The sequence below is a fragment of the Mauremys mutica genome, chromosome 26 (genome assembly GCF_020497125.1).
Source record: "Mauremys mutica isolate MM-2020 ecotype Southern chromosome 26, ASM2049712v1, whole genome shotgun sequence".
NCBI classification, from domain to species: Eukaryota; Metazoa; Chordata; order Testudines; family Geoemydidae; genus Mauremys; species Mauremys mutica.
In genome coordinates this window covers 1,664,120-1,684,292 of record NC_059097.1, presented here as the reverse complement: position 1 = coordinate 1,684,292, position 20,173 = coordinate 1,664,120, and the positions used below count along the sequence as shown (strand labels likewise).

General features: G+C 53.9%; 1 long non-coding RNA gene across 1 annotated transcript; it reads left to right on the top strand.

Moving 5' to 3' along the window:
* Positions 1 to 13,195: 13,195 nt before the first annotated feature.
* Positions 13,196 to 18,598, top strand: LOC123356716. Its single transcript, XR_006575422.1, has 3 exons — positions 13,196 to 13,257; positions 14,987 to 15,113; positions 18,541 to 18,598. It is a non-coding gene; the product is annotated as an uncharacterized LOC123356716 (long non-coding RNA).
* Positions 18,599 to 20,173: the final 1,575 nt, after the last annotated feature.

Sequence of the window (20,173 nt, the reverse complement as noted above, 5' to 3'; positions counted from 1 at the left end):
ATTAAATAGATTAAAAACTATGATTGTAAATGGGGAACCATGGTGGAGTACATTTCTTTCTAGGGGATTCCCACAAGGATTGGATCTTGGCCCTGTGCTATTTAACATTCTTATCAATGACCTGGAAGAGAATATAAAATCATCACCGATAACGTTTGCAGTTGCCACAAAGATCGGGGTTGGTGGTAACTAATGAAGTGTCAGTAGGTTCAGGCTTCAGCACTGGGAGTCTGGGAAGTTTTCCCAGTCCTGGCTAGAGGGTTATTTCCTGTTCCACAAAGAGGGGAAGTTCCATTCCCAACACCTGTGCCTTGAAATTAGGCCCTGACACTACACCCCACATTCAGCATAGTGGTATGATTATCAAATGATTAGGACATAATTATGATGCATTTTGTGCAAGATGCGTCACGTTCAGTGTCATTGGAAAAGTTATGATTTGCTGAATATGATTGTCCTATTTGTGTGCATGTATCATGTTTGTATCTAAAGTTATGGATATTGACTCTGTATCTGTATTTCAACTGTGCTTACTCTGGGTAACAGCCACAACGAGCCTTTCAGGTACAACAAAGAAGCCAGACAGTGTTCATGGCTCATCAACAAAGACAATGGACCATGGAAGAGCTTAGCCTTCCTGTGAATGTTTCAGCCAGCCTATGAGTCATGGCTACTATGACTCAGCAGGACATGCTAGAGCATGTGACCAGACCACATGACACTAAACTCCATTTTGGTACCTGTATTTTTCCACAAACTGGACAGGGAACTGAGTTTGGAACAAATGGTTCCTGCCATATGGAAAAGCTACATAAAGTGAGGTGTGTCATCATCTCTTGGCCTCATTCCGCACACAAGAGAACTCCTGGAAACACCTGAGGAACAAAGACTGAACTGGGGGAAGTGCTGGTCCCAGGATACAGGGATTTCTAGCTTGTGTATGGAAACTTGGGGGACTGTTTCTATCATCAGTCAGAGGCTGTGGCTACACTTAGCACTTCAAAGCGCTGCCGCGGTAGCGCTGCCACGGCAGCGCTTTGAAGCGCTAAGTGTAGTCAAAGCGCCAGCGCTGGGAGAGAGCTCTCCCAGCGCTGTCCGTACTCCACCTCCCTGTGGGGAATAACGTACAGCGCTGGGAGCCGCACTCCCAGCGCTGGGGCTTTGACCACACTGGCGCTTTGCAGCGCCGCAATTTGCAGCGCTGGAGAGGGTGTGTTTTCACACCCTGCTGCAGCGCTGCAAATTTGTAAGTGTAGCCAAGCCCAGAGTGAGAAATTGCTAATTCAAATTCTATCCATCCAGTATGTTAGGCTTTTTTGAGTTTTTGGTTATTTGCTACAGCATCTGCTTTGATCTGTTTGCTAACACTTATCACTGGGAAATTGGGTGTTGTCTTCTCTCTCTCCTTGAGTGGCTCAGGTAAAGCACTCAGGTAGCTTAGTTGGGTGTATGGCGCCACCTGCTGTCGTGTTGGGTGATAACAGGGCCTGAAGAGGCTGGCTGAATCTCCAGCAAAGCAGTGCAAGAAGGTGTGATGGAGTAGGGGCTATCTGTGTGGGAGATGGGAGAGCCGGGGATTACTTTAGGTGAGAGACAAGTGCTCAGCCTGTAACCTGAGCCAGGGAGCAGTGTCAGCACCTTTGCCCGGGAAGGTGGACAAAGGAAGGGGCCGGCTGGAGGGAGAGGAGTTTAGTTTCGGTTTTGGGCTGGGTGGTTGGAATTTAGGGGATTAAGCTTCCTGGACCCCAGAGAGGCTTGATTGAGGGGTCCTGGCTTGCCTCCAAGCTCTGCTGTAACCTGCATTCCTGTTGTCCAATAAACCTTCTGTTTTACTGGCTGGCTCAGAGTCACTGTGAGTCCCAGGCAGAGGGGTGCAGGACCAGACTCCCCCACACTCTGTGACAACTGGTGGCAGAGGTGGGATTTACTGCACCCCGTGGACGGCGCTTCCTGCAGTAAGTGACTGGGGAGCAGTAAAAGAAAGGGACGAGTTTAGGGGTAATTAACCCCTGGGAGTGTGTGACCAGAGAGAAGGAATTTGCAGTAACAGGGTCCCCCGGGGGATTGCAGCGAGCAGGCGGAGGAGTCTGTGGCTCGACCCTGGCAGAGAGGTGGTGACCTCAAGAAGGGCTGGTGCACTAGGGGTCTCACTGGAAACCGTGGGGAGCGGTGAGCACCCCGGCCTGTGAGTGGCCAGCAGGAAGATGTATGCCAAGCGGCGTAAGTGCGACCTGGTGGAGCTGAGGGGGCTGCGCAGAGGGAGGCTCACCAAAGACCAGCTGATTGCCCAGCTGGAGGAGGGAGACCGCTTGAATGAACTGATCCCTGTGTCTGAGGGAAGCAGCCTGGCAGATGCAGCGCAGGCCCCAGTGTCTGTCCCAGCTGGAAGTGGTCAGCCGGCAGTTTTACCTAGGGGAAGGGCGGGGAGGAGCCCAGTGAATACCGAGGGCACTGTGACCCCCCGAGCCAGCAGGAGATCCTCCCGGCGAAGCTCACCCCCCAGCAGGGGATTGTCCCGGTGACGCTCGGCATCCGTGGAGCGGAAGCGGCTGGAATGGGAGAAGGAGCTAAAACTGAGAGAGCTGGAGGATCGTGAGAAACAGAGAGAACATGACCGGGAGGAGAAAGCGAGACAGCATCATCATGAGCTGGAACTGGTGAGGCTGAGGGGCAGTGAGCCCCCGGCTGCGGTGAGTGAGGGAGGGGCCAGGACTGCGCAGAGCTTTGATAAATGCATCCTGGCCCAGCGTAAGGAGGGGGAGGACATGGATGACTTCCTGGATGCCTTTGAGATGGTCTGCGAGCTGCACCAGGTAGATCCTGTGGACAGGCTCCAGGTTCTCACCCCCTTACTGGACCCCAAGGCCGTGGCACTGTACCGCCAGCTGGGAGAGGAGGAGAAAGGGAACTACGAACTATTCAACTAGGCTCTGCTGCGCGAGTTTGGGCTGACTCCTGAGATGTACCGGGAGAGGTTCCGGAGTCAGTATAAAACCCCTGAGGTCTCCTATCTGCAACTAGCCGTCCGCATGGAGGGATACGCCAGAAAGTGGGCAGATGGAGCCCAGACGAAGGGGGACATGATTAAACTGCTGGTACTGGAGCAACTGTATGAGCGGTGCCCATCCGACCTGAGGCTGTGGTTGAGGGACCAAAAGCCGGAGAACCCGCAACATGCAGGCGGCTGGCCGATGACTTTGTGAAGAGCCGGTCGGGGGGTGGCAGGGAGGAGTCCCAAAGGAACAGGCCCGCTGCGATGCAGAGAGAGAGTCATCCTGGGACCACCCAAAGGGGGAATCGGGAGAACCCCCTCCCAAGGGGAACGCCCAGCGTCAGGGACAACCAACCAGCTCGAGGGGACCAACGGGACATGAGCTGCTATCAATGTGGCCAGAGGGGCCACATACGATCCCAGTGCCCCAGGCTCAAGGACAGACTGAGCAGACCGACCTCACACCGGATTAACTTGGTAGAGACCCAGCTGGACGAGGGGCAGCGTTCCCAGGAAAGGGGGACTGGCCGCGTACCACCAGCGAAGGAGGGAGGAGGGCCCCAGGCCAGTTCCTCTGGGGGGCTGGATGCTCCAGGCTCCGAGGTTTTGGTTTACAGGGTGGGGGCGGAGCTTTCCCTGCGGAGCGAGTGCCTTGTTTCCCTGGAGGTAGATGGCAGAAAGGTCACTGAGTACTGGGACACGGGCGCAGAGGTGACGCTGGCCCGGCCCGAGGTGGTGGCCTCAGATCGGATGGTGCCCGACACATACCTGACCCTGAGGGGCATGGGCGGGACCCCATTCAAGGTACCCAAGGCGAGGGTACACCTGAAGTGGGGGGCCAAGGAGGGCCCCAAGGACGTGGGGGTACACCCATATTTGCCCACGGAGGTGTTAATGGTGGGGGAACCTGGAGGTCTGGCCCAGCAATGCCCGGGGTGCCCTGGTCGTGACCTGTAGTCAGAGTCAGCGAAGGGCACGGCGCCCTGACAACGGGGAAGGTACTCTGCCCGAGGGGCAGGACCCTAACCTGGTGGGCAGGGAACGCCCAGGGACACGGCTCAGAGAGGCTGCGGCCTCAGACCCAGCCAGCGAGAGAGAGCAGGTCCCCATCCCTGTCCCAGCTGCTGAGTTCAAGGCCGAGTTGCAGAAAGATCCCTCCTTGCGGAAGCCCAGGGAACGGGCTAACCTCAGTGCGGTACAGACCATGAGGAGAGGTTGCAAGGAGAGGTTCCTGTGGGAGAAGGGGTTCCTGTACCGAGAATGGGCTCCCCCAGGGGAAGTAGAGTCATGGGGGATCAGGAGGCAGCTGGTGGTTCCCCAGAAGTTTCGTCACAAGCTGCTGTACCTGGCCCATGACATCCCTCTCGCAGGGCACCAGGGAATCTGACGCACCAGGCAGAGGCTGCTACAGAACTTCTACTGGCCTGGGGTCTTTACCCATGTTCAACAGTACTGCCGATCCTGTGACCCCTGCCAGCGGGTGGGGAAGGCCCGAGACAAGGGGAAAGCAGCTTTGAGGCCTTTACCCATCATAGAAGAACCTTTCCAGAAGGTGGCCATGGACATAGTGGGACCTCTCAGCAAGGCGACCCGGTCGGGGAAGAAATACATTCTGGTGGTAGTAGACTTCGCCACTCGCTATCCTGAGGCGGTGGCCTTGTCCTCTATCGAAGCAGACACCGTGGCAGATGCGCTGCTGACCATTTTCAGCCGGGTGGGGTTCCCCAAGGAAGTCTTAACGGACCAGGGGTCCAACTTCATGTCGGCCCTGCTCCGGTGCTTGTGGGAGAAATGTGGGGTCCGGCACAACTGGGCCTCAGCGTATCACCCCCAGTCCAACGGGCTGGTGGAGAGGTTCAACGGGATGCTAAAGATGATGCTAAAAACATTTATGAACCAGCACCCGCAGGACTGGGACAAGTACTTACCTCACCTGCTGTTCGCGTACAGGGAGGTACCCCAGGAATCTACTGGGTTTTCACCTTTCAAACTGTTATATGGAAGGCGGGTAAGGGGGCCCCTGGACCTGATGAGAGACGAATGGGAGGGGAAGGCCACTCCTGATGGAGAGTCAGTGGTGGAGTATGTCCTGACCTTCCGGGAAAGACTGGCTGAGCTCATGGGCCTGGCAAGGGAGAATCTGGCCAGAGCCCAGAGGAAGCAGAAGGTCTGGTATGATCGCACGGCGCGAGCCCGCGCCTTCGCCACTGGGGATCAGGTGATGGTTCTCATCCCCATGAGGAAAAACAAACTCCAGGCTGCCTGGGAAGGGCCCTTCAAGGTTGTCAAGCAACTAAATGAGGTAAACTATGTGGTGGAGCTGTCGAACCGGGCGCACCACCGCTGGGTGTACTATGTAAATATGATGAAGCCATACTATGACAGGGGGAATGTGGTGTTGGCCGTGTGTGGACATCGGGAGGAGCAGGGAGATGACCCTTTAGTGGATCTATTCCCTGGGACAAAAGCTGGTTCCCCGCTGGAGGCAATTCCCCTCTCTGATCAGCTGACCCTGGCCCAGCATGCTGAGATCAGAGGGGTGCTGCATCTATACCGACAGCTGTTTTCCAACCATCCTGGATGCACTAATTTGACTGTCCACCGGGTGGAGACTGGGTCACATCCCCCTATAAGATGTTCCCCTTTTCGGGTCACCAGGAAAACTGCCCAGGACCTACAAAGAGAGGTCAGGGACATGCTGGCTTTGGGGGTGATCCAGCCGTCTTCCAGCCCTTGGGCCTCGCCGGTGGTGCTGGTCCCCAAAAGGGATGGGTCGTTCCGGTTCTGTGTGGACTATCGAAAGCTCAATGCCATCACCGTATCTGATGCCTACCCCATGCCCAGGCCTGACAAGCTCCTAGACAAGCTGGGAGGCACTTGGTACCTCACAACCATGGATCTTACCAAGGGCTACTGGCAAGTGCCGCTGGACACAGATGCTAGGCTGAAATCGGCCTTTATCACCCCTCTGGGGCTCTACGAGTTTCTGACCCTGCCCTTCGGCCTCAAGGGAGCGCCGGCCACCTTCCAGCGCCTGGTGGATCAGTTCCTGCAGCGGATGGAGAGTTTTGCCATGGCATATATTGACGATATCTGCGTCTTTAGCCGGACCTGGGAGAACCATGTGTCCCAGGTTAAACAAGTGCTGGACCGACTCCAGAAGGCTGGGCTAACCATAAAGGCTGAGATGTGCAAGGTGGGGATGGCTGAAGTAGCTTACCTGGGCCATCAGGTGCGGAGAGGCTGCCTAAAGCCAGAACCAGCCAAGGTGGAGGTAATCAGAGACTGGCCCGCTCCCCAAACCAAAAAGCAGGTCCAGGCCTTTATCGGGATGGCGGGGTACTATCATAGGTTCGTGCCCCACTTTAGCCATCACTGAGCTGTGCAAGAAGGGGAAGTCAGACAAGGTGGTCTGGACCGAGCAGTGCCAGCAGGCTCTCCGGGCACTGAAGGAGGCTCTGCTCAGTGGCCCAGTTCTGGCAAACCCAGATTTTGACAAACCCTTTATGGTGTTCACCGACGCCTCAGACACGGGACTGAGGGCGGTGTTAATGCAGGAGAATGAAAAGGGGGAGAGACACCCTATCGTGTACCTGAGCAAGAAGTTACTACCCCGGGAGCAGAACTACGCGGCCATCGAGAAGGAATGCCTGGCCATGGTGTGGGCCCTTAAGAAACTAGAGCCCTATCTCTTTGGGCGACACTTCACCGTGTACACCGACCACTCTCCCCCGACCTGGCTGCACCAGATGAAAGGAGCCAACGCCAAGCTCCTGAGGTAGAGCCTGCTCCTGCAGGACTATGACATGGACGTGGTCCATGTGAAGGGAAGTGCCAAACTGATAGCGGAAGCGTTGTCCCGGAGAGGGGGCCCTGAACTTCCTCAGGTCACTGGGCAGAGTGACCCCGCTCAGTTCAGTCTCTAAGGGGGGAGAGCTGTGATGGAGTAGGGGCTGTCTGTGTGGGAGATGGGAGAGCCGGGGATTACTTTAGGTGAGAGACAAGTGCTCAGTCTGTAACCTGAGCCAGGGAGCAGGGAGCGGTGTCAACACCTTTGCCCGGGAAGGTGGACAAAGGAAGGGGCCGGCTGGAGCGAGGGGAGTTTAGTTTTGGTTTTGGGCAGGGTGGTTGGAATTTAGGGGACAAAGCTTCCTGGACCCCAGAGGGGCTTGATTGAGGGGTCCTGGCTGTGCCTCCCAGCTCTGCTGTAACCTGCATTCCTGTTGTCCAATAAACCTTCTGTTTTACTGGCTGGCTGAGAGTCACTGAGTCCCAGGCAGAGGGGTGCAGGACCGGACTCCCCCACACTCCGTGACAGAAGGGCCAGCCCAGCTTGAGGGTTAGAGGGCACAGCGGTTCCCAGAAGCCCCCCAGACTGCACCCCGGGGTGACAACCCATCACACCCTAGAGTACACAAGTCTCAGCAGGTTTGTCACATCCTTTCCCCTCCCATTCCGCATCCTAGATAGTTCCTGCCTCCCACCCTCCTATACATTTACTGCTCCTCTCCCTCAAGCAGAACCCACCACCAGCTCCCTGAGAATCCCTTACCTGAGCCAGCTCCATTGCAGCCATTTCCTTCCTGCTGGGAGGAGGGGATGATTTGGGGCGAAATGTGGACGTTATTCTGTAGCCTGCCAGGGCGAGAAGGGCAATGTGAGAGAATTCAGACAGGGTTTCTGTCCTTTCCATATGTCGATTCCCCCCAGCATTTTTCCCTGCCAATGGACATTCCAGGTTCTGCCACACGGTGAAGCACAGAGTGACCTTATTCCAGTACTGGCCTAGCCCCTTCCCACCAGTGTGTAACCCTCTGACACATGGTGAAACCCTCCCAGTAACAGAGTCTCTGTGTTACACTTAACAAGTTTGCAGATGATAACAAGCTGGGAGGGGTTGCAAGTGCTTTGGAGGACAGAATTAAAATTCAAAATGATCTGGACAAACTGGAGAAATGGTCTGAAGTAAACAGGATGAAATTCAATAAGGACAAATGCAAAGTACTCCACTTAGGAAGGAACAATCACTTGCACACATGCAAGACAGGAAATGACTGCCCAGGAAGGAGCACGGCAGAAACGGATCTGGGAGTCACAGTGGATCACAAGCTAAACATGAGTCAACAATGTTACACTGTTGCAAAAAAAGCAAGTATAATTCTAAGATGTATTAGCAGCAGTATTGTAAGCAAGACACGAGAAGTAATTCTTCTGCTCTACTCCGCACTGATTAGGCTTCAACTGGAATAGTGTGTCCAGTTCTGGGGGCCACATTTCAGGAAAAATTGGAGAAAGTCCAGAGAAGAGCAACAAAAATGATTAAAGGTCTAGAGAACATGACCTATGAAGGAAGAATGAAAAAATTGCGTTTGTTTAGTCTGGAGAAGAGAAGACTGAGAGGGGACAGGATCAGCTTTCAAGTACATAAAAGGTCATTTCAAGGAGGAAGGAGAAACATTGTTCTTCTTAACCTCTGCAGACAGGATAAAAAGTAATGGGCTTAAATTGCAGCAAGGAAGGTTTAGGTTGGACATTAGGAAAAACTCCCTCACTGTCAGGGTGGTTAAGCACTGGAATAAATTGCCTAGAGAGGTTGTGGAATCTCCATCACTGGGGATTCAGAAAGAAAAAGGTTGAGAACCCCTGGAGTAAGGGATCATCTGTCACGAAGGTGAGCTCACCTGCGTGGAAAGATATATGGGATCACCCAAGGGGACTGTCTGTGATTCCATGTTAATGCTGTTACAGTGCCTGAAGCGTTTACACTGGATACTTGGTTGGTGAAATCTCCATACAGACCTCGCACCCAATTTGGGGTTTGTTCCCTGCTTCTTACCAGTCTGCCTGAGGTTGGTGCTCGTGCTCTCGAGTCACTGAAGACAGCGTTACAGAGAGAGGGGCTGTGACTTCCCCACTGTCACTAAACAGGTCTGTGACAGAGCCAGGAACAGACCCTGTTAGCTCCAGAGCCCCGTCACCCGTAGCTTGGAAAGGCCCCCAGTGCACACTGTATTAGGCTGCAGGAAGAGGTGTGCAGGGACTGCAGCTGAGCTGCCCTGCCAAGACAGCCTGTGCATCCATGTACAAACCACCTCACTGGGGGGGTGTCCCTGGGTCAGGAGAAGTCAGTGTCCAGCCCTGTGGGGCTGTGCTCCTGGCTCATACCTCCAGCACTCACTGCTGCCCCTCCCTTCCCAGCTGCACTGTTCAGCCAGCCGCAGGCCTCTGTGAGGTCACTTCCCCCCGCCCCCACCTCAAACCTTCAAACAGGGACATGGTGCACCAGTGCCAATCAGAGTGCACTAGTGTAAATTCTGTCTGTACTAAGGGTTTGCACCAGTGCCTAAAACACCAGGGTGGCAGAGACCTTCAGAAACAGCAGTACGGTGGCACTAGAACCTATTTCTAGCTCGGTCACGGACCGCCTGGGTGACCTTGGACACGTCAATGTTTCTCCTCCCAACTTCAGTCTCTTTACCCAGCTGCCCACTCACTGGGGTCTCCTCTCTCTCCAGAGCTGCTCACCACTACAGTCTGTGTGGGTGTCCCCAGAGCTAAGGCAGGTCAGCTCGGGAATAGTCTTACAAGGGGACTGGGGAGTCTCTTTCCCTGGAAGTTTTTAAGAACAAGTAGGACAAAGCTCTGTCAGAGATAATCTACAGATACTTGGTCCTGCCTCGGCAGAGAGAGCTGGACTTGATGACATCTTGAGGTCCTATCTAGCCCTACATGTCTAGGATGCGATGCAATATATACATATAAAAACCCAACATACAGAATAAAACTCACCACAACATAACGTCAGGCAATTCAGGGGAAAAAAAACCACAACCCACACTCTACAGCATAAAATGACAATACAAAGGAGAAGAAAGCAACACGATGCAAACGACGACATCCTAGGACAAAAGTACACAATGGAAAATAGCCAAAGTCAAACCAACACAGCACAGGCACCAAACAAGCTGAGGCAAAACAATTCACCATAAAACTGCTACACGGCATGGTGCGATCACAGTTTCAAATGGCACCATGCAAAACAGCTCAGCGTAGAACAGGACACAGCACAAAAGAGAATTATTTCAGTGTAGGCCTGCAAGGGATCTTGAGAGGGCGTCTACTCCAGCCCCCTGTGCTGAGGCAGAACCAAGTATCCCTAGACATTCCCAGACTGGTGCATCTCTAATCTGGTCTTAAAAACCTCCAGTGAAGGAAATTCCACTACCTCCCTTGGAAGTCAATTCAATGCAAACACTGACCAAAACAACGCTGCACACACACACGCTGGGCTTGGGGTTAAGGGGAGAGGCAAGAATTCAAACAATCTGGTTTCAGTTCCCAGTTTTGCCCCAAATTCTCCATGCAAACTTGTTTGACACCGGCGGCTGGCCCATGCCCACTGACTTGGGCTCACACAGCTCATGCTGTGGGGCTGTTTAACTGTGGTGTCCATGTTCCGGCTGGGGCTGCAGCCCAAGGTCTGGCACCCTCCCACCTCGCAGGGTCCTACAGCCTGGTCCCAGCCCAGACATCTACACTGCAATTAAACAGCCCCTTCGCCTGAGCCTCTGAGCCTGAGTCACCTGGCATGGGCCAGCTGGGGGGTTTTAATGGCAGGGTAGAGATACCCTTGGTGTCTGTGCAGCACCTGTCACAATGGGGACCCTGATCTTGGTCAGTGTCTGTGCAGAGCCCTGCACAACAGGGGGCCTGACCTCAGTCGGGGACTCTGCAACTCCCGGCATTACAGGATCCCGGATTTTGTTTAGGGCCCCTGCAGCAACTGGCAGAATGTGGGAGCAGGATCTCTGTCAGGGTCTGTGCAGTGCCAGTACAGTGGTGGGGTGTGATCTTCATTAGGGTCAGTGCAGTGCCAGGCCCAATGGGGACACAGATCTCAGTCGAGGTCTCTGAAGTGCCCAGCACAATGGAGGCAGTAGTTTGGGTCACAGATCTCAGTCCAGGTCTCAGTTTTACCTGGCACAACAGTGGGGTCTGATCTCACCTGGGGTCTCTTCAGTGCCTGGCAGAACAGGGCCCAGATCTCAGTTGGGGTCTCTGCAGCGCCTGGCAGTACGATAGGAGCCCTGATCTCAGTCACACACCTGGGGAGAAAAGCGGGAAGATTTTTGAGAATTCAATATCAGTATTTCAGAACTGAGGAGAAAATGGGGCACAAACTAAATATTTGCCAATATAAGAGAGAAGCACCAACATCTGGGAGATTGTGTGTCACCATTTAACAGTTGAAGAGAAAAGATGGGAAATTGGAGGAGATTATACAAGGATATTGAATCAACAACAGAATGGGAGGGATTCTTCTTGCCCCACACTCACATGGCCGGCAGGGAGCCCTGGGTGATGTCTTTTCACAGGGGACAGGAGGGGGCTGAAGTGAGAAAGTCACTATCAGTGGGGAGGGGCTGGCAGTGGGGTCTGGGAATGTGACTAGCAGGTTGGGGGGGGCTGCTGGGTTGGGCAGGGTGGGGGAGGGGAAGTAGCTGGGAGGGGAAACCTGGGGCTGGGCCGTCTCCATGGGGGACACTTGCTCCTCCCTCCCCTTCCTGGCCCTTCCCAGGCCCCGTTGCCAGCAGAGAGTGGCCCCCCCAGCCCAGCCCAGAGGTGTCCCTGTCTCAGGGCCCCCCCAGCCTCTGCCCATTCACCCTCTGCCCAGCTCAGGAATCACTGGGGGGAACCATTTCCCACCCGCACAAGGACAAATCCCTGCAGGTGGAAATGGGGGAAACCCCCCAAACCTGAGACCTGAACTGGCCACTGGCGAAGGGGAGAGAAAATGGGGCACAATCGGGGGGGGGGGACAGGGAACTTCTCAGGGGTTGGGGGAGGGGGGGTCACCCTGGGCGCTGCTCGTGGCTCTCTAGGGAGAAAGGGGGCAGGACGGGGGAGGAGGGGGGTCCCCACGGGAGGGGGCAGCGGTAAATCCGAGGGGATCTCAGCCCCCCCCTTTCTCTCCCCGCTCCTCGGGGGTCACCTGCCCCCCCCAGGGTTAATGAAGGGCTCTCCCGCCGCGATCTGCGCATGCCCAGAGCTCCAACGGCACCAACCCTTCTCCGGCCCCCCCGGAGAGGCTCCAACGGCCCCGCGCGAGCCAGGCAGAGCCCCAGCGCCCAACGTTTCCTCGCAGCCCGGCTCTGCCGCCTCTGCCAACGTCACTTCCGCTTCCGGGAGAGTCCGGAACTACATCTCCCAGCCTGCCCCGGGGCCGCTTCCGCAGCCCAGGTAAGGGAGGGTTTCAGCAGCTGTGAGCCGGGCCCGGGCTGAGCTGCTGTTGCTCCCCGGGGGGGGCCCTGCCGGGGGGGGGCGGAGCTTTCTCCAGCTGGGCCCCGCCCCGGGCTCTGCTGAGGCTCCCGGTGACGGAGCCCGGGGGGCGGGGCAGGTCCCGGGCTCTGCGCGGTGCCCCCCCCCCATCGCTGCCCCCCCCCGGGGGCCCGGAGCTGCTGCCGCGCTGAGGCCGGGAGGATCCTTCCCGCAGCGAGTCTGAGCCGCCCCCCCCCCGGCTCTGCTGTGCCCGGTACCGGGGGGGGGTGAAGCGGGTCCCCCCGCCTGGTGCCCCCTTCCCCGCACGGGCGGAGCGGGGCAGCCGCGGGGAGAGAGCCCCCGGGAACGGGGCGGTGACCCCGGCTCCCAGCCCGGGGCAGGGCGCTAGGGGAGGGGGGGAGGGGACGGGAGAGGGTGTGAGGGGGAATTAGAGGGGGGGGCAGGTTCCCAGATCTCTGACCCCCCCCCTCCCGGCACACTCACTGCAGCGTCCCTGCCCAGGGTCACTTCCCTGTGACCGAGGTGAGGAGCAGAGAGAGGAAGAACCAGCCCCGGACTCTCCCTGTTCCCCCTGCGGCAGGAGTGCGCTGCCCTGGGGGCAGGGGCAGGGGGACCCCCCCAAGGGGCTCCTTTGGGTCTGGTCTGGTCCAGGGTTTGGTTCACACCCTGTTGCTGGGAGGGCTTCAAAATGTCTTGGTTGGTTACTGCTGCTGGGGGGAGCACAAGGGGGAAAGGAGGGGCCGGGGGCCAGGTCTGTGCTGCACTGTGGGGACTGAGCATGTTCCCAGCCTGGCAGAATCTACAATCTCTGTCCCCAGGGAAAGGGCCTGGGGGAATCGTGATGTGAAATGAACTGAAGCCTGTTCTGAAACCTCCACAACTGCCCTTCTTGCTCTGCCAGGCTGCAGAATGACACCCACCTCTCGCTCCAGCTCGTCCCAACCTCCCATGGGACAGGAGAAATGGCTGTAGCGGAGCCAGCTCAGGTAGGGGTTATTGGGGGGTTGCTGGTGGGTTCCTGCTGGAGGGGGAGGGGCAGGAAATACTGAAGAGGTGGCAACTTCTGGTGAGTTAGGTCTGGGTGAGGATAGGGAGTGGGGACAGAGTGTGACAAACCTGCTGGTCCTAGGACCAATCCTATTGAATTTATTCATAAATGATCTGGAGAAAGGGGTAAACAGTGAGGTGGCAAAGTTTGCAGATGATACTAAACTACTCAAGATAGTTAAGACCAAAGCAGATTGTGAAGAACTTCAAAGAGATCTCACAAAACTAAGTGATTGGGCAACAAAATGGCAAATGAAATTTCATGTGGATAAATGAAAGTAATGCACACTGGAAAAAATAACCCCAACTATACATACAACATGATGGGGGCTAATTTAGCTACAACGAGTCAGGAAAAACATCTCGGAGTCATCGTGGATAGTTCTCTGAAGATGTCCACGCAGTGTGCAGAGGCGGTCAAAAAAGCAAACAGGATGTTAGGAATCATTAAAAAGGGGATAGAAAATAAGACTGAGAATATATTATTGCCCTTATATAAATCCATGGTACGCCCACATCTCGAATACTGTATACAGATGTGGTCTCCTCACCTCAAAAAAGATATTCTAGCACTAGAAAAGATTCAGAAAAGGGCAACTAAAATGATTAGGGGGTTGGAGAGGGTCCCATATGAGGAAAGATTAAAGAGGCTAGGACTCTTCAGCTTGGTAAAGAGAAGACTAAGGGGGGATATGATAGAGGTATATAAAATCATGAGTGATGTTGAGAAAGTGGATAAGGAAAAGTTATTTACTTATTCCCATAATACAAGAACTAGGGGTCACCATATGAAATTAATAGGCAGCAGGTTTAAAACAAATAAAAGGAAGTTCTTCTTCATGCAGCACACAGTCAACTTGTGGAACTCCTTACCTGAGGAGATTGTGAAGGCTAGGACTATAACAATGTTTAAAAGGGGACTGGATAAATTCATGGTGGCTAAGTCCATAAATGGCTATTAGCTAGGATGGGTAAGAATGGTGTCCCTAGCCTCTGTTCGTCAGAGGGTGGAGATGGATGGCAGGAGAGAGATCACTTGATCATTGCCTGTTAGGTTCACTCCCTCTGGGGCACCTGGTATTGGCCACTGTTGGTAGACAGATACTGGGCTAGATGGACCTTTGGTCTGACCCGGTACGACCGTTCTTATGTTAACATGGGCCTAGATCCTCAGAACAAACACTTGGGTGTTGGGGGAGAAAATTCCCTAATTTGGGAAACAGACAAAGCAACTCCCTGGGCGGGACTGGGAAAACTGACCAGATTTCCAGGGCTGACCCCTCAGCCTGCTAGCCAGAGGCTGGTGTGACATGGAAAGGGGGCACCCAGCAGGGAGGTGTAGGGAAGATGTCCTGGCCCCTCACATCCAGCTGCTGGCAGTGGGGAGGGTGTTGGGTTCCCTCCCATGGGGTTGTGCCTGGACCCTACTGGGGGCTCCATCTCCTGTATCAGCCTCTGGCTAGTAGGTCTGTGGTGGATCTGCTGGGAGAGACAAGGGGCTCTCACTTCGTCCCCTCACCCAGATGTCTCCTGGCTGCTCTCAGCAGTATGGGGATAGGACTCTGCTGACTCTCTCAGAGCTTCCATTTGATTGGCTCCTTTCCTCCATGAATAGTGGGAATGTGAGTGGGGCAGCAGGTACCGAGTGTTGGACTCTTGCTCTTTCAGGGGCCGGTGACCTTCGAGGAGGTGGCTGTGCATTTCACCAGGGAAGAGGGGGCTCTGCTGGAACCCACTCAGAGAACCCTCTGCAGAGCCGTCATGCAGGAGAACTGTGAGAATGTGACCTCGCTGGGTAAGGATTCCCATCCCCTCGGTTTTTAGAAGGAGAAATGCAGAGTTAAGGTTCTTGCCACTCCCCCAATGCCACCTCTGCTCTGCCCTGTTTCAGCATCACCCTGACATGCCAGAGACACCCACACTAGCCCTCTCCCCTCCCCTGTTACAGAGCGCTCTGGGAACAGAGCAGTGCAGCAGAATGTCTAACATGTTCTTCTCTTTGCTAAGATAATATTCGGGTTCAACTCCATCATAGCAAACAGAAGCTTCCTACCCCCTGGCTGCTCTCCAGTACTGAACCTCCTGCACACAGGCCAGCTGAGACTTGCACAGTGTTACTACCCCCTCGCCCTCAACCTGAGTTTTCCTTTTGAGTCACTGCCTTCACTTACCCCTCACTAAGCCCCACAGGTCACTCGAACATATGCCCCCAGGGTGCTGACAACCCCCATGGCAAGAACACACCCTTGGGCACCTTTGCTGACCGACCTGCAACACTCAGCATGGAAATGAGGCAGAATTGCCCCCCAAGTTTCACATGCACCTCTCTGCATAGCACAGGCACAGCTCTGTCCAGCTGCTCCAACCCATCCCTCCATCAGCCAGTCACAGCTACAGCTGGCCCAGTGCACACAGCTGGAGGCATGCGGATAGGTGCTGGGTTTCCCACCTGTGAGCACAGCACAGACAATGTCTTTGTCTTAGTCTTTCCTCGGGTCGATTATAGGTTCATAGATTTTAAGGCCAGATGTGACTATTAGGTCGTCTACTCTGACGTCCTTTATACCACAGACCATAGAATTCATCCCGTTACTGCTGCATTGAGCTGAATACCTGAGTCCCTGTGGCAGTTGGTTAACCTTTGCACAGCCCACACAGAACCATTCTCACTGGTTCTGGCCAGCTACAGGGTTAAGGGTTGGGGGAAAGTTTACATTAACTTTTCATTTCCTGGTCTGCAGAGGTTTAAGTTTACTCATCGTCCATATGGTGCAAGGCAGGAGACGGCACTGGGTAACCTTAACGCTGCATTAATGTAGCTTATGAGCATTTAGTTTCCTGTTTTAAAGAATGGATGCTTTTGCCGCTATAGCTGTGTCTGTAATTGAGCTTTGGCCAGCAGAGCCATGTTGGATGGTGCGTGTGTGCGCATGCGTGTGGGCACTTTTTCACAGCCTTAAACAATAGCGCTGGACTGGCAAAGCTTTTAAGAGCTACCTAAGACCTACCTAACTAGTTCCTCGACAGACACCTGACACAGCACCTCTGGGTGAACGAATATGCATGTACCTGGTCTGTGGGATCCCAGTAAAACATTAGGCACCCTGTGCCCTCTGCCAGGTGGCATCAAGAGGTCCATGATGAGTCACATCCTTTTCCTCCTCCAGTCACTGCATTAGAGTGTCTTTAAAATGAGCCGGCTGACCCCCGTTCCAGCCTTCTGTTTGGGTTCCACGGGGCTCTGTCCTTGGTCCTCTTCTTTACTTCCTCTGCACCTTATTTCTGGGGAATCGCATCCGCGCACACACATTCAGCTACCATCTCTGTGCTCCTAACTCCCAGTTCTGCCTCTCTGCTCCTGGCCTGTCGTCTCCTGTCACAACTGAAATCTCAGCCTCTCTCTCTCTCTCTCTCTCTCTCTCTCATCTCCTCACTGATGTCCAGTCATCAGCTAAAGATCAACAGCTGAAGCAAAGCTATTAATATTTCCCCCAAGCCCTCCCCCCACCTTCTTTCTCTACCGCCGCAGACAGCACCATTGTGCTGCCTGTCACTCAGGCCCATAACTGTGCAATACCTTTGTCACGGAGCTCCCTCTGGGGCCTCCTATCCAGGCTGTGCCTACACCTGGCATTTTCTTTTTGCGTAACATCCTTAACAATTGGCCTTTCCTATCCATCCGCGCAGCTAGAGCTCTTAGTCATCCTCTCCTGTCTCAGTTACTCCAACATCCTTTTCTCTGACCTCACCTTGCGCATCTCCATTCAGAAGGAAAAAGCGCCCTCCTGGTCCTCGAACATGACTTATGAGGGAAGGTTGAAAGAACTGAGCATGTTTAGTTTTGAGAAAAGAGTGAGTGGGGAACTGAGAACAGTCTTCAAATATGTCAAGGGTTGTTATAAGGGAGCAGTGATTAATTGTTCGTCACGTCCACTGAAGGTAGGAGGAGAAGTAATTGGTTTGATCTGCTGCAAGGGAGGTTGAGGGTGGGTAATACAAAAACCTTTCCAGCGATAAGGATAGGGAAGTGCTGGAATGGATTACAAAGAGAGGTTGAGGAATTCTTGTCCCAGGAGGGTTTTAAGAACAGGTCAGACAAACTTCTGGCATATTTACACCTGCTCCTGCCGCAGGGTGATGGGAATGGAGTAGATGACTTCTTGAGGTCCCTTCCAGCCTATATTAGAAGATTTTAGGATTCATTGCCTTAGCCCTTTGCTTTGATCACGTCTCCTGGTGGAGAATTCGGACCTTTTTTGTGGATCAGCTGCGGGTACAAATTTTGTTCCTAGAGCCCTGAAAATCTGCAGATATCCATGGACCATTTTTGCGGATCGCAGATCGGATGCGGATATAAATTTTGTATCCATGCAGGGCTCTACCTGTCGTACTTCTGTCTATACCTACAACTTAAATCTATTTTGTACACAGTGACTACATCTGAAATAACATATGAGATCACCATAACAATGATCAATGAATGATAAAATGAACTAATTGGCTCCATGAACCACGGAGACTCTTCCTTTTCCATCCCCACCTGCAAGAGCCGCCGTCTCTCTTCTCTGCATGTTCTTTGGATCTTCGAATTTGTCCCTCCTGAAGTCACATGGCCTGATTCTTATTTTTCACATTCTCCTTTGGCAGAAGAATTGGTCTCTGGCTCTTGAACTACACCATCTAATTTGCCAGCTTTCTCCACACACAGTGTTTTTTATGCTCCCTCCCTTTATACCTGACTCGCTAGGTTCCCTAATGCCACAGGATGTGCTTTCCTGACATCTAATGCTGCTGAGATCCTGCCTTCAGTGATATCCCTGCCCTTCCTGGTCCTTACTCCACTGAACCCCCCCAGCCCATGCTTCCTGTTCCCAGCTTCCCCTGGACTCTCTCTTTGGCTCTGGACCTGTCTGTCAGCAAGAAGCAGTGCCAGGGACACTTGCCCTCTGTCTGGAGTCTTCACTTTCTGGGAAATGCAGTTCCAGTCTCTGTTTTTTAGGAGCCTCTTTGATAATGAGTGTCTGGCTGTGTGTGTTCCCAGCAAAGATGGGGATAGTTAAATCCCTCCTAAGCAGAGTGTTCTGCACCTTTGAGCACCTGGGGAGCTGGCCCTGCGATTTTATTGTTTAAAATGGACTGGTTTTAAACTAATAGAATGTTTTTATGATGATAAATGGCCTATTAATTCCCCTGATCTCCTTTGTTTTCTTTCCCTTGAGCAGGGTTTCCAGTTTCCCAACCCTCTGTGATCTTCCAGCTGGAAGGAGGGGAAGAGCCGTGGGTCCTGGCTCTCCCTGGTTCAGTGGAAAGCGAGATCCTGGGAAGTCTCTGCACAGGTGAGGAAACATTAAACCAACCCAGAAACTGTAAGTGCCTGAGAGAACCCGCTGGGATTCCCCACACAGACTCTGTGAGCTCAGGACAGTCCCCAGCAGATCTCACTCCTGGCTTCCTACAGATGATGATTGACACCTCGGCTGGAGCTCCCTCCCTTCCTACTGAGTGTTTGGATGGGATGTGGGCAGGGCCGGCCTTGGGGAAATGGCACCCAGCGCAAACTTGCATTTTGGTGCCCCTGGCTCCCATGGGCTCCCTAGGCAATCCATGTTCCCTTCCCCCCAACCTCTGCACTGTGGCCCTTTGCCCCAAATGCCTGCTCCCCTTCCTGCACCCCTAATCCCTACAACCCCTTCAATCCTAACCTCTGCCCCCCTTGTGCACCCCAACACCTGCCCCCTCCTGAGCCCCTAACCCCTCCACTGTTCCCCCTTCACCCCAGCCCTTGCACTCCACTCCTGTGCCGCAATCATTAATGATCTGGAGGATGGCGTGGACTGCACTCTCAGCAAGTTTGCAGATGACACTAAACTGGAAAGAGTGGTAGATACGCTGGAGGGTAGGGATAGGATACAGAGGGACCTAGACAAATTAGAGGATTGGGCCAAAAGAAACCTGTTGAGGTTCAACAAGGACAAGTGCAGAGTCCTGCACTTAGGGCAGAAGAATCCCATTCACTGTTACAGACTAGGGACCGAATGGCTAGGAAGCAGTTCTGCAGAAAAGGACCTAGGGGTTACAGTGGATGAGAAGCTGGCTATGAGTCAACAGTGTGCCCTTGTTGCCAAGAAGACTAACGGCATTTTGGGCTGTATAAATAGGGGCATTGCCAGCAGATTGAGGGACATGATTGTTCCCCTCTATTCGACATTGGTGAGGCCTCATCTGGAATACTGTGTCCAGTTTTGGGCCCCATGCTACAAGAAGGATGTGGAAAAATTGGAAAGAGTCCAGCAGAGGGCAACAAAAAATGATTAGTGGGCTGGAGCACATGATTTATGAGGAGAGGCTGAGGGAACTGGGATTGTTTAGTCTGCAGAAGAGAAGACTAAGGAGGGATTTGATCGCTGCTTTCAACTGCTGAAGGAAGGTTCCAAAGAGGATGGATCTAGACTGTTCTCAGTGGTAGAAGATGACAGAACAAGGAGTAATGACCTCAAGTTGCAGTGGGGGAGGTCTAGGTTGGATACTAGGAAAAACTATTTCACTAGGAGGATGGTGAAGCACTGGAATGGGTTCCCTAGGGAGGTGGAGTCTCCTTCCTTAGAGGTTTTTAAGGTCAGGCTTGACGAAGCCCTGGCTGGGATGATTTAGTTGGGAATTGGTCCTACTTTGAGCAGGAGGGTGGACTAGATACATCCTGAGGTCCCTTCCAACCCTGATATTTTATGGTTCTATGCACCCCTTCACTGCTACCCCCTGCACCACTCTCCTGTGCCCCCAACCCCTGCACTGTGCCCCCTTTGCCTCTAACCCCGGCATCCCCCTCCTGCACCCAAGTGGGGAACCTGACCTGGA